Genomic DNA, 14,666 nt, shown 5'->3' with positions numbered 1-14,666 from the left:
TTACAATAATAGTTTTTAGTCAAGTATTTAGATAGCTCTATATGAAGCCTTGTATGGTAAACGGTGTCGTTTTCCTATTGGTTGATTTGAAGTTGAAGAGGCTAAGGTTTTAGGACCATACTTAGTACAGAAAGCTATGGACAAGATCCAATTGATTAGGCAGAGTCTGCTCACAGCTCAGAGCAAACAAAACTCCTATGCAGACTAGAGGAGAAGAGATTTAGTGTTCACTATTGAGGATAAGGTTTTTTTATGAGTCTCTCTTATGGAAGGTGTGATGTGAAGAACCACACCATTGAAGAAGCTACATGGGATTCAGAAAATAATATGCGAGTCAAATACTCCACTTGTTTCATTTTATAAGTATGTACTTATTTTAAATTTGGGGCCCGAATTTCTTAAGATGGGGAGAATCTAATATCCTTTTCTAAAGAATATTTAAGTTTTGAAAAAAAAAAGGGGAAAAGCTGGTGGGCCAAGCATATAAATCGTACTTTTTATCTAAAATTGGCAATCTGCCAATGTGAACCAAAATTACAAAAAGCCAAGAGAAAGAAAAAAAAACAAATCATGGGACATAGCCCAATAGCACGAACAAGGGCATATAAATTTGCCCAAGTTGAATATGATTTTTGTCAACCACTTGGACTCAGCAAAAGTGAAATTGGAGTTGTCATTGCACTGAAATAAGCACCAAGGAAGAAAAACAAATGTAAAGGTTTAGGGATTAAACAATCAGCAAGCCAAGAGAAAGAAAAAGGAGAAAATTCTTGCGAGATTCTTATCGGGTTCAAGGTAAATTTATTAACTTGGTCCATAAATTTGACTCTTATATTTCACGGCTTTAGAATTGGGGTTGAAAATTTAATAATCAAGGGTTAAAGTGATAGAAAAATCTTTTAAATTCTCATGAACGAATCGAGAATATTAAATGATTGGGTTGTAATTTTTATATTTTCAGCTTAACCAAAGAATAAAATTTAGACAACAAGATTATAGTGGTTTAAGATATTGAGAAAAATCAACTATAAGATTATTTTAATGAGTTGATGCACAAATTTAGTAGAAGTTGACGAATTGAGAGGTAATAACGAAATTCCTATAGTTGAGTAGCTTAAAGTAGTTATACTTTGGTCTAAACGAAGAAATTAACACATGATTGATATGAAGTGATTATAGATTCGATCGAAGGAAGTTATATCAATTGGTCAAAGTGAAAAATTTGGTATTCCGACAAGTGTACTGTGAGTAGTAACCTTACTATAATTTGTGTTCATTAACTTACATATTTTAGAAATGATTTTGATGAAATAAGAGTTATTGAATGCTTTGAAAATGCACATGGGGTGAGTCTTTTTACTTGATATGATATTGAAATGATTATTTGAGATATGATACTGTTATTGAGAAAGTTATTTCATTTACTTGAGACATAAGTATCTTGCTATGTGTTTTATTCAAGTTTATACGTAATATGATTTGATATGAACTTAAATGTTATGCACTATTTTGAAAATGCTTTCATATGAGTACTTACTATTTCCAAAGAAAGTATAAATGGAAGTACGTCTTGATTTGAATTCCTTAGATAACGGCGGGTTCGTTAGACCTGGTGCACCTTGTATTTACTAATTATCGTTACAGCCCCTATTAGTAGAAAGATAGAACTAGCATATTATTACTAATCTCCCTCGAGCAGGGACCTACTGATATGATTATTTGACTTTTCTATAAGGAGTCCAAGATTATTGACTTTTCTTGAAGCAAAAAGTCACACTGATTACATGATCATTATTGGAAACCTCCCAAATATGTATTATTTGATTTGATACAATGCTTATTGTGTTTATTGCTGAACTATTAGTTCATCTTGCTTACATGAAATAAATGATAATGTTTATCGTTATTGTTTTCTGAAAGGGTATTTATTTCATATTGTTTTATGACTTGTCCCTATTAAAACGGTTGTGCTTAAGTGTTATTACTCACGGAGGTAGTGTCTCACTTCTTGCTATTATATCTACAGAGAACACAATTGATGCTGGCAAGGATTTCATTAGCTAGAGCCCTCGAGTTAGCATATTTCTGGTGAGACCCACACTTGTTCGCAAGGGAAACTAGTTCATTTATTTCATTTGGTATATTTTACTCTTAGAGTCGCTCTTAGTCATTTACTTTATTAGTCACGAGCATTCTTTCATTAGTTTTTACTTGTGGAGTATTTGACTTTCTCTCATTTTTTGGAGATGGATTTCATATTGTTATTGGGTGGTATTAGTGCAATTTTTATGATTTTGGTGAATTGTGTTGGTGTTATTGGTGTGTTAGTTGTGATGTTGGGTTGTTGATTTAAGATAGGAAATTTTCTTGATAGGCCCAAAAACAAGGAAAACTTTGCCTGATTTTCTGTAGAATACTGACGGAACTTGCTTTGGAGTCAAAACCTCCTTAGCCATCGGCCATGATCCTAACACGATCCAAACTAGGGCCTTGTCATAATAGGCATCCCAAGTATAATCAGGACTGGAGACCACATCCGATACCCAACCTAACCAACCAACATATTCCCTGAGTCGGATGAACTCCGAACATATAACAAGATAGTGTGTTAGATAATAATAAGACTTTACGATAGGTTCACTAGCGTGACCAACCGCACCAAGTCAATCCATCCACCAACCAACCGACCATACCAACCAAACCGACCCAAACAAGCTCACCAATATAATAACCCAATATGTAATTATATAATCCAAAACAAAAATGGACAATCGTAAATCAAATATAGTCCACCGATATCATCCCCAATACTAATGCCATTACTAAGGCTGACACCACTACCGACACTGCCTATACCAACCTATAGTAGCTCCACAAAGCCTCTAACCAACTGTAAAACAATATCCAGTTGGGACATTCCCCCAACGATAGCCAAAACCAATGTCTATGAAATAACCAAAGTATGTAAAGACATCCATGATATGAAATAGAGCATTTCAAAATATGAAAGCTCATCACTTCAGTAAAACAGAACAGATCTCGAATCTGATCACTAAGTAAGAGGAGTAGAATGGTCAGTTTCTGCATCATGTGGGGATACAACACCTGAAGATGGGTAGCGGGTGAACGCTAGCAAGCACTCAGGACAAGGATAAAATAATCTCTATCTTTAAAACCAAGTAAACCAACCATATACATTCACAACCATACATAAAGTTATCCATGCCGGAAAAGGGAATCGGGTTTAGCATTCATTTAAAACCATTAACCTACGTATATATAGCTTAACCATCCTAGAACCACCCATGGGCTATATGGGTCCAGTGTTACCCCATGAATGGTCCTCGATGTGTGTAGCCCCACGAATCAAAGATACCATAGGAAAAGGAGATTCTCGAGTACCCTTCGCTCTCCATGATACAAGTATACAAGTATAGCTTAAAGGACTCCCATGTACCCCATAAGTATCATTATGGCCGCCATGACCAATCCTCATGTCGGCAAACATGAGTTTTCAGTGTCCATCCATTGGACTCACACCTTTACGGTTAGCTATCATATCTCACTATTATTGCCCAATTAAAATTATTACCACACAACCAAACCACTAATTCTATTTATTATTAACCAAGGCTATAAGTAGTGGTATCGTCATATCGACTATAACTTGCAAGCAATGTCCTTAGCCAACCTTTTTATGAAGAAGGAATTTCCATGTACCCATAGATTAAATTATTAAGTTGCTTAGGGGAATCCCATGTACCCCACAAGATGTTCATCATTAAGTTTACTTGGGGGATTACTTTGTACCCCACAAGGCTTTCAATTAGATCAACCATGACCACCAAGACCTTACCATTTAACTATTCCAAACCATTTATACCATTTAGTGTTCCATTACCAAGTTATACCATGCAATAGTTCCACTAAAAGTCCAACAATATAGTAAAAGCATTCTCATAGGCATTTTATCAAACATGTTGGGGACATAATGTTTTCAAAGCCAAAACCAAGTACCAATTAATTATTCCCATGCAACCAGATGTCCAAACCACTATTATATTGTGAAAACTATAGGTAAAAGACATAGGAAAACCATTACCAACCATTATCACCAAAAATCCCAACATATAATTGAAAATCCAAAAACATACAACAATTATGCCATGAAAACAATTCATAAAACATACCTTTAGTTGGAACTAACAATGAGGGAGGAGTGCATGCCTTAGATTATGATGATAATATAGAGAAACCACCCTTTAAAGCCTTAATTTGATCCTATAGATGAAATGCTAGCCTTTGCTTAACCCAAGAGACTTGAGAGAAAGAGTTTCTAAGTGCTTAAGAAGAGAATACTAGGGTAAATGATGACACAAAAGAGTTATAAGTTATGGGGTCATAATGGGTTAAGAGGGGAAATATCCAGATTACCCTCACTTAAAATGTATCAAATTCAGATGGTACGACCACCCCAACCCAACCATACCCTAGGGTATGAATATTACCCTTGGCTCATACCTTAGACTTTCCCTTAGACCCTAACACTGTCCAACATACGACCACCCAAGTCAAACCGTACCCAACCATACGATTAGTACCTTGAAATCGTACCCTAGGTAGAATAGACTCTCCTAGGCTTAACTTAGGACAACATATCATTGGCATCTTACAATTAGTACCCTAAGATACGACTAGTAAAGTCCATTCATACCTTTTACAAAAACCATCCAACCCACACTGGTCATCATACGACCAAGACCCTACCAACCGTACCCCATCATACGACTAGTACCTCCTAGTCGTATGATTTCCAGAAGCCACAAATCGAAGAATTTTTTTTAAAAGTCAAAACCTAGGGTGTTAGAGTCTTCCCCACTAGGATCATTCATCCCCTAATAACGGACAAGGTAGTACAGGCATGATTTACACTCTAATACTCGACTCTAACCTTTAACTAAGTTAGAAAACAAATATGCAAGGATTTTAATCTAACCTTTAACTAAGTTAGAAAACAAAAGTATGATGAAGAACACATACCTTTTGCACGAATTCTGGAGAAGAAAACAAGAGCGGATACTTGGACTTCATGTCCTCTTCCGCTTCCCAAGTAGCTTCTTCCACCTTATGGTTCCATCATAGAACTATAAACAAAGCTACATCCTTGGTTCGTAACCGACAAACCTGCTGATCTAAGATCTCAATCGAGATATCTTCATAGGACATAGAATCCAAAATACCCCATCCTTCTAAGGGAACAACCAATGAAGGATCACCTATACACTTTCTTAATATAGAGACATGGAATACCAGATGAATGGAGCACAAAATAGAAGGCAACTCCAATTCATATGCAATGTTACCAATTGTAATGATCCAAGACTACCCCCTAGTCATCACACGGTGCTTACGATCCCGAAGGACCACAAGCTAATCTATGACTGATATCTGCTGTGAGCACTGAATAATAATGCTGAAAAATATAGAAAAACAAGCTGAAATGCCATAAGGTTCAAAATATGAAACAATGATAAATAACAATATCTGATAAAACACCTGTAACTAAAATACTGTCTAAACTAGTCTAGTCTGAGAGCCTCTAACTGAACTATCTGAAGATGGAGTTGATAGGACAAACCCCCAACTAACTCCAACTACTATAATACTAAAACTACTGAAATGCTAAAATAAAAGCATATCCTCGATAGATGAGGACTCACTACTAAATCTGTGACTGCTGACTGGATCTGTATATGCGTGGTCGGGAAACCTGAGCATCCGAACCTATGATATGAGACATCATAGCGCAAATAAAGAGTATGCATCAGTATGTGGAATATACTGGTATGCTAGATGAGGTAAGGCTGAATGATGACCGAATGATATTAAGTAAATGTATATAAGAGTACGTGAATAACTGATACTTCTTAAATCACTGAGTATGCAATATTATGGACATACTAGATGTATACTGTAAATGAACTTTTCTAAAGCTAAGTACTGATTCCTGATGACTGAGTAACTAATATCTAAAGTTACTAATAACTAAATTATTGATATTGATTGACTATGTCTGACAGTCTTGATTCTGTAAAACTGAACTGAGTTCTAAACTGAAGACTAAAATTAAAATTGTGGGAGTTAATCATCTAACCGATATGCCCCTCTCTGAATTGATTGGGGTCCAACCTGTAACCCCAGCTGGAAGGGTGATAATACCATACAATGGGTACTAATACTAGAAAACTAGGATACCAAGCCTAAATAATGGGTGACACTTGGGCGAAGACAAGCCTAATCTGACACTTGACCCCTGGGAGGTAGTCAAGCCTAGTCTGATGGGTGACTCATTATCCTGCACTGGCTATGCAGTTCTGGAGTACAGGGACTACTGCTAATGACTCTGCCTATCTGATGGAGAAGCCGTTATCCCTGCACTCACTCGGTGCTAAATCCTACTCCCAACTGAATAGACATTGAACTGTTATACTGGACTTAATTTACTGAGTTTCCTGAGTGTTATAACTGATTAAGTTCTACTGAGTTCTGTATCTTACTGAGAGTAATATTGATTGTGATAAGATTGACACTATTCTATAACTGACATAGTCTCTAAATAAACAGCTAAATTATCGTGTATTAAATACCCTCAGGATTCGATAGCATGAAAAGAAAAGCATCACATGATCTTGCAAAGCATAACAATGTATAAATGTTCATATATCATCTATAGAGACATTTTATCAAACACTTGTAGGGCATAAGATTGTTCATATACTAACATCTCATGATTTTATCACTTTATTCACATGGACATTCTATCAAACACTTGGGGAGCACAACTTCATGCACATAATCATGGATAACATATAAACATGGCAACTACAATGCCCAACTTACAATTTCATGGGTTTAGCATGCAATTCATATAATTTCTTATAAAATACTAATCTAATTTCATAAATCATATAATAATCTTAGATTAAAACCCAATTAACATCATAGACACATTAATTATATTGTAAATCCAAGGCTTTATCAGGATAATCACATATTCATCACACATGTTATTCAATTTCATGAAACTTGCACTTAAATCATGGATTAAAACCCAACTAATATCATGAACATGAATTCAATCTAATTCAAACATGAAAATCATAAATCTGAGATCTTGTATATTTAAAAAGGGATTCTTGGACTCTATGGGTGAAAGGAACCCATATATGAACACCTAACATACCTGATAAGAAGATTTCTTGAAGGTTCTTGGAGAGATTCTTGAGGATTGACCTTGATTTTTGAACTAGGGTTTTTTCCTCTTGAGAGAGAATGATTTAATTTGGGAAAAAATTCAATGCATAATGGTGTAACTAGGTTTATTAGGGTTGAATTTCATGTTAAAGGATGACTAGGGCCATGGAAAAAGACTCAAATACCCCTGGAATGATTCAAAAACTCAAAATTTAAAACTAGAAATTAACTAAAAAATTCCAATCTGGGCCCTTGGCACGACATGGTGCTTTCGTATCATGTCACTGGAAACTAAACAACTGGGTATTGGACCATCAACGAGATGTGGTGGAATCGCATTACCCCTTAGATGCGACCTGGAAGTTCACCGCAACGCGGTGGGATCACATTGGGGGTACTAGAAATAGACAAATGTGAGAATAAGTTGTGGCACGATGCGTCGGTATCACGGTACCTCACTGGATACTGACAATTTCCATTTTGATATGCTCCACGATGCGCTACTGGCTTGAATGACGGTGCTTAACAACTGAAACTTAAAATCACCATAACTTCTCACCCAGTTATCGGATTTAAGCAAATTTTATATCATTGGAAAGCTAATTGAATTTACCACACAATGGCAGGCTCTACACTGAAAAATAATGAGTGTTTCAAAAATTTTATATATAAATACTAATGCACTGGGACTTAGATTATGCTAGAGAAATATGAGGTGTTACAATATATCCTCCTTGGGATCATTCATCCTCGAATGAAACTGGTTAAGCTAAGACACTAATAGACTGAGTTTACATACTGAGCATGCATATCTGATGTATGACTACATGACTGAGCTACTGACAAACTGAGCTTTTACACTGAACATGCATGAATGGGAACATGAGAACATAACTGAGTTTGAAACATGATTTATGGACTGACTATCAAGAACGGGACTAGGCCCTTGAATACATGCCATGACTTGGGAATGGTCATTCAGCTAAGATTTGAATGAGAGGGTCAACTTATGAGTACCCATTACTCTAAACTAGATTCGTTACATGAAGATAAACTGAAAGGTTTAGGACCTGAAAGCTTGAGGGTTATAGTGCATCTCCTCTTTGGGACATTATGTCCCTCGAAGAATGCTGACTTGGCTGGGATACTGAGGAAAGTCTAAGACGGTGCAAAAGGCACCTACGAACTAAATCATGACTGAATATCTGAGATCTAAAATTGAGACATGATACTTGAACTGGACTGAATTCGTAACTACTAGGATTGTTCCATTTTAAGATAGGACAACTAGATGGAAAGATGGGAAACCATCCAAATTTGTCCACCTGACTGCTAAACTGAATTGCTGGCTTCACGGACCAAATCATACTGAAAACTTATACTTAACTGGAGCATCTCTTGATACTTTTTCTATAAAGCTCTACTGACTTTAGGGAGCAAAGAAATCTTGGCATGGCCTGAATGAGACATAAGAAATCACAACGTGGCTAAAATTATGTAATATGAGGCAAGGCCTCAAAATATTACCTAAAATAGAGTAAGTAAGACTTAAGTACTGCCGCTACAAATGTTCAAGATTAAATTTATTTCTCGAATACTCTCTCAACTATACCCTCTACCTTAATACAATTCTTCACCTGAGACTACTGAAAATATTCACATGGGCACTGAGCATAAATGCGTAAACATACTAACGTATTTGATTAACTGAATAAATGATAGCTGAATACTGGTCATGTAAGATTGAATGGTACTTAACCTGAATAACTATACTGAAACTATATAGTACTATGCCTATGAGGTAAGGACTGACTGAGGAACGTGAGGTAACTGAGCATGAATTTGTGGGAACGGTATTATCTAGGAATGCAAGACTAAGCGCATAACATGATTCTGAAATACTGAGATACTGACGACTGAATAACTATTAATTGTATGCCTTGGTCAAGCAAACTTGAAACTACACTGAGTTTTGTACTGAATGCTGAACTAAGATTGTGACTGAGTTCTGATAGCTACATGATGGGGACTGGCACAAATTGAGAATTTAAATTTACACTCACATTCAACATTTTCTCAACTTCTTATCTCAGGGTGAATTCTAATTTTTCCTCTAATAACTAAATACAACCTCTTGTTAGTTATTCACCCACACACTAATATGACATTCAAGCCTATCTTCATAACTACAACCTTGTGTAAAACTAACATACAACAATCTTTTCTTAACATGAAGCATTTATTCTCTCCCTTCTAAGTAACTGCTCATCACTACATCATTTCATAAGGAGAGTTCATTGAAAGTTAAAACATGGGGACCTAAAGCATGAATGGATACTATACTGAACTTGACACTTAACTAAGGCCTGAGGAATAGAAATCAATATCCTGGAATTTATCAAGAGATCTAAACTGAGGATATACATGATAAAATCTGAATTTAGCTGATCATTAGGAGTATAGCATAAGTCATGGAAACTGAGCACACTGTAAGACATGAGTACATGAGTCATGAGCTGCATGACCTGAGTTTGGAGTTTCTGTATTCATGGATCATGATTCGTAATACTGAGGAAACAGGAACTCCCTATACTAGAAACTGTAAACGTACATGATTTTCAATAATGTGCACGAATAGGAACTATGATCACAGAGCTGACATGCAAGGAATGAGTAGATATCGTGATTGTTGAATTGCAAAAAATTACACTGAGGTAAGGATGGGTTGGGCATAAATCACTCCCACTACTTCTTTACACATACTGACATTACTACTAAAATCTGAAAGTCTGACTTGGCTACTTGTTCTGCCATCTCCCCCTTAGCTTAAAGCCATTATTCTAAGTCTGTGAACCCCTTAATAAACTCTAAATCAAGTTGAGACCACTTTACTCTAGATTCTGAGATATGGCAATACTCATAAACACTAAACTCATTCTAAAGGACTACTCCTGATAATGTAAGGTCCTTTGCTAGTACTTCCTTCTGATACATGATTCTTAGCTTTTTATTGCCCCAACAATCATCATATAGCAACCGCAACACTAACTAACTTAGAATTCTCAACTTATCTTTCTACTAGCTCAATCTAGAGATTCAAACTTAAATCAACTAAAATTGAGGTACTACCCCTTCATTCAAGGACAAGTTCATCAAGAAACTGAAATGGAATGACTCTATTAATGAAATATTTTCTAAAATACTATAACTGACCAATTACTGTATACTCGTCTGGATGGAATAGATTTTCCCATTGAGGTAAGCACTAAGAAAGGTTCTGTTAATATTTATAGTCTGACTTTAAAGTTTTCTGCTATGCAAGGAGTTAGACAAGACAGAGAAACTCCTGGATCTAATAGGGCATGACTATATAAATAGAAGATCTATAACATATCAGTGACCGCATTAGGTGAACATTATTGATCTTGTCTGGACTGAAGTACATAAAGTCTATTTGGGCGTTACCCACTGGCAGTACTGGAAGTGGCACCCTGCTGATTCGGGTGATCGGACTGAGCTGAAGGATGGTTGTATTGACCCTATGAACCTGACTGAGGACAATCTCTGATTTTATGGCTTAACTTTCCACACCCAAAACATACTCCACTGCCAGCCCTACACACACCTGATGATTTCTACCACATTTCTGGCAAAGTGGGTGGGTATGACCTCTTTTTATACTACCCTAAGACTTGGAGTCTGACGTGCTATTTCGACTGACATTTCTAAATATTGGCACTAGAATACTAGTTACAAAAGGATTTAGGTCTGAGAATTTCTAACAAAACTAGAACCGATTACCGCTCTCTAATCTTGGCCTAAAACCACTTGCTCTGACTCTTTTATTTTTATTCTTTCTATCTTTCTTTGTATGTTTCTTCCCTTGCTCTGTTGAATATGAACCCCAAGAATAGATAGGACAAAAGCCTGTAGGTTGTTCTGAGTAACTACTAATTTGGCTAACGTAGTGAAAGCAGCTTTGAATTCTTCATGAGAGACATGCTCATCCAAAGGATCTGCCAAAACGGGATGAGGTGTTGACTGATTTTAATTACTTCTTTCATTAGCTTCTCTAGAAGGCATGTTCTAGAAGTATAAGGAAGAGATAAATTAGACTGAGAGTTTAACTTGAGCTCATGCTCACTCACATGACATAAATACTGAAAGAAGGGAAACTTTTCCTAAAATATTTCATAGCCTCCTATCCATAAGTATGGTGCAATACACACCCAAGCACAAGACACTATGTGATACAGCTTTCAGACTCCCTAGGACTCTGTTGAACCTTAGGCTTTGATACAAAGTTTGTAATGACCCGAGACTACCTCTTAGTTGTCACACGGTGCTTACAACCCTGAAGGACCACAAGCTAACCCATGACTGATATTTGATGTGAGCAATGAACAATAATGCTGAATAAATATGGAAAAATAGGTTGAAATGCCATAAGGTTCAAAATCTGAAATAATGATAAATAACAATATCTGATAAAACCCTTGTAACTAAAATACTATCTGAACTAGTATAGTTTGTGAGCCTCTAACTGAACTGTCTAAGATGGAGTTGATAGGACAAGCACCCAACTAACTCCAACTACTATAATACTGAAACTACTAAAATGCTAAAATAAAAGCATATCCTCGATAGATGAGGACTAACTACTAAATCTACAACTGTTGACTGGATCTGCCTATGCACGAACGGGAAACTTGAGCATCCAAACCTATGATTTGAGACATCATAACGCAAAGAAAGAGTATGCATCATTACGTGGAATATACTGGTATACTATATGAGGTAAGGCTGAATGCAAAGGCTCATATGTATGAACAGTAACTGACTGAATGATATTGAGTAAATGTATGTAAGAGTACATAAATAACTAATACTTCTGAAATCACTGAGTTCGCAATACTGTGGACATGCATATATGTATACTGTATCTGAACTTTTCTAAAGCTAAGTACTGAGTCCTGATGACTGAGTAACTAATATTTGAAGTTATTGATAATTGAATTACTGATACTGATTGATTGTGTCTGACAGTCTTAATTTTGTAAAACTGAACTGAGTTCTAAACTAAAGACTGAAACTGAAATTGTAGGAGGTAACCATCTAATCGACATACCCCTTTCTGAACTAATTGGGGTCCAACCTGTAACCCCGCCTGGAAGGGTGATAATACCGTGCCACAGGTACACTGTACTAAAATAGCTCTAACTCTTCGCTCAGGTGCCGGATTTAGGTGAATTTGGTATCGATGGAAAGCTTATTCAATTTCCCACACCAAAAAAGTCAAAATCTTGAATATTCCATGTGTATAAAAGTATATTCATCTTTAAAGAAAGTATTTGACACTTTTGGGATGAATTTAAGTTAGGTAAAAGTATAGGGTGTTACAATATCTCCCCCTTATGAACATTCGTCCTCGAATAAGACTGATTAAGCTAAGGACTGCTGGTAGAATGAGTTTATATGCTGGACATGCATATCTGATGCGTGGGATACATGACTGAACTAATTAATAAAGTTGTGATTGAATATGCAATAGTAACTGACAGTAAGATTATGGTTGCAACTGAACATAGCACTGAGTAGATCTAAGGAAGACTGTTACCTTAAGCTGAGAACACTAATAATCCTAAGATCATTTATTGAACATGTATGAATAGGAATATGAGAACATGAATGATTTTGAAATATGATACACAAACTGAATATCGTGAACTAAACTGAGCCCTTGAGTACATAGCTTACGGTTGAGATTGGAACTAGAGGGTCAACTATGAGGACCCATTACTCTAACTGGATTCATTACGTGAAGAGAAAATGGAAGGTTTAGAACATGATAGCTCAGGGGTTATAGTGTATCTCCCCCTTGGGATATTGTGTCCCTCGATAATGCTGACTCGACTGAGGTACTGAGGAAAAGCATAAGATGATGCACGGCGCACCTATGAACTAAGTCGTGACTGAATATATGGGATTTAAAACTGAGGCATGATACATAAATTGGTTTGAACTCGTAGCTTGGCTAAAATTCTGTAACATAAGATGAGGCCTACGAAATACCCTCTTAAAATAGAGTGACTAAGCCCTATGCACTATAACTATAAATTTTCAAACTTAAACATATTTCTCTCAACAATAAACCTCACCTTGATACGGAACTTCACTTATGACTACTAAAAATATTCATATGGGCACTGAGCATGAATGCTTAAACATACTAACTTATCAGATTAACTGAATGGCTAATAGCGGAATACTAGGCATATGAGACTGAACTGTACTTAGTCTGAATAACTGATCTAAAGTTGTAGAGCATTATGAATATGAGGAAGGGACTGACAGAGTAACATGTGATAACTGAGCATGAATTCATGAGAATGGTATTATTTAAGAATTCAAGATCAAGCGTATAACATGATTCTGAAATAGTCTGTAAAATAAAGTACTGATCTGATTACTGGGCAAAGATTGTGACTGAGACTGTACTGAAACTAAATACTGAGCGAACTGAAACTCCTTATACTAGGAACTGTAGGCATTCATGGTTTTTGATAATATGCACGAATATGATCTATTATCATAGAGCTGACATGTAAGGCATGAGTACTGACATTACTGACATTACTACTAAAATTTGAAAGCCTAAATTTACAGCCATTATTCTAAATCTACGGATCACTAATAAACCCCAAACTAAACTGTCATCACCTTACTTCTAGAGTCTGAGATAGACGCAGAGGAGGGCTCTGCTAATATTTTGGGTCTGACACCGAAGTTGATGGCCATTTAGGGGTTACAAAGAAAGTAAAGCCTCGAAACCTAACAAGGCATAAACATAAAGACCAAAGACTTATAATGCACCCGTAACTGTATCACGAGAACTTTCATGATCATGGCGAGACTGGAGTGCATAAAATCTGTTTTGGTACTAGAAGTGGCGCCCTGCTAACGCAAATCTTTTTCTCTCTGATCCATTACTCTATACACCCGCATCCTGTGGCTTGGATTACTATATCCAAAACACACTTTGCTTCCTGCTCTACACACACCTAGGTTATTTTTACCGCACTCTTCAAAAAATGGATAGGTACGACCACTGCTCACACTACCCTGGGTTTTGGAGCCAGGCACCCCATCATTACTGTCATTCCTGAACTTAAAAGACTGGAGCACTAGCTAAGTGCAGAACTAGAAATGAAGACTTTGGGCAAAATTGGGAATATTTACCACCATCTGACTTAGGCTGACTAAAATTAAAGCTACCGGTTCTAGCCCTCTTATTCTCTGTCTCCTTCTTCTTAAGCTTCTGCTCCTCAATCTGTTGAGCGTGGACCATTAGCCTAGATATGTCTATCTCCTTAATCAAAATTGCCATTATGCACTCCTTAACCACACTATAT

Source organism: Capsicum annuum, chromosome 4 (assembly GCF_002878395.1).
Source record: "Capsicum annuum cultivar UCD-10X-F1 chromosome 4, UCD10Xv1.1, whole genome shotgun sequence".
NCBI lineage: Eukaryota > Viridiplantae > Streptophyta > Magnoliopsida > Solanales > Solanaceae > Capsicum > Capsicum annuum.
Note: the sequence above shows the minus strand (reverse complement) of the source record.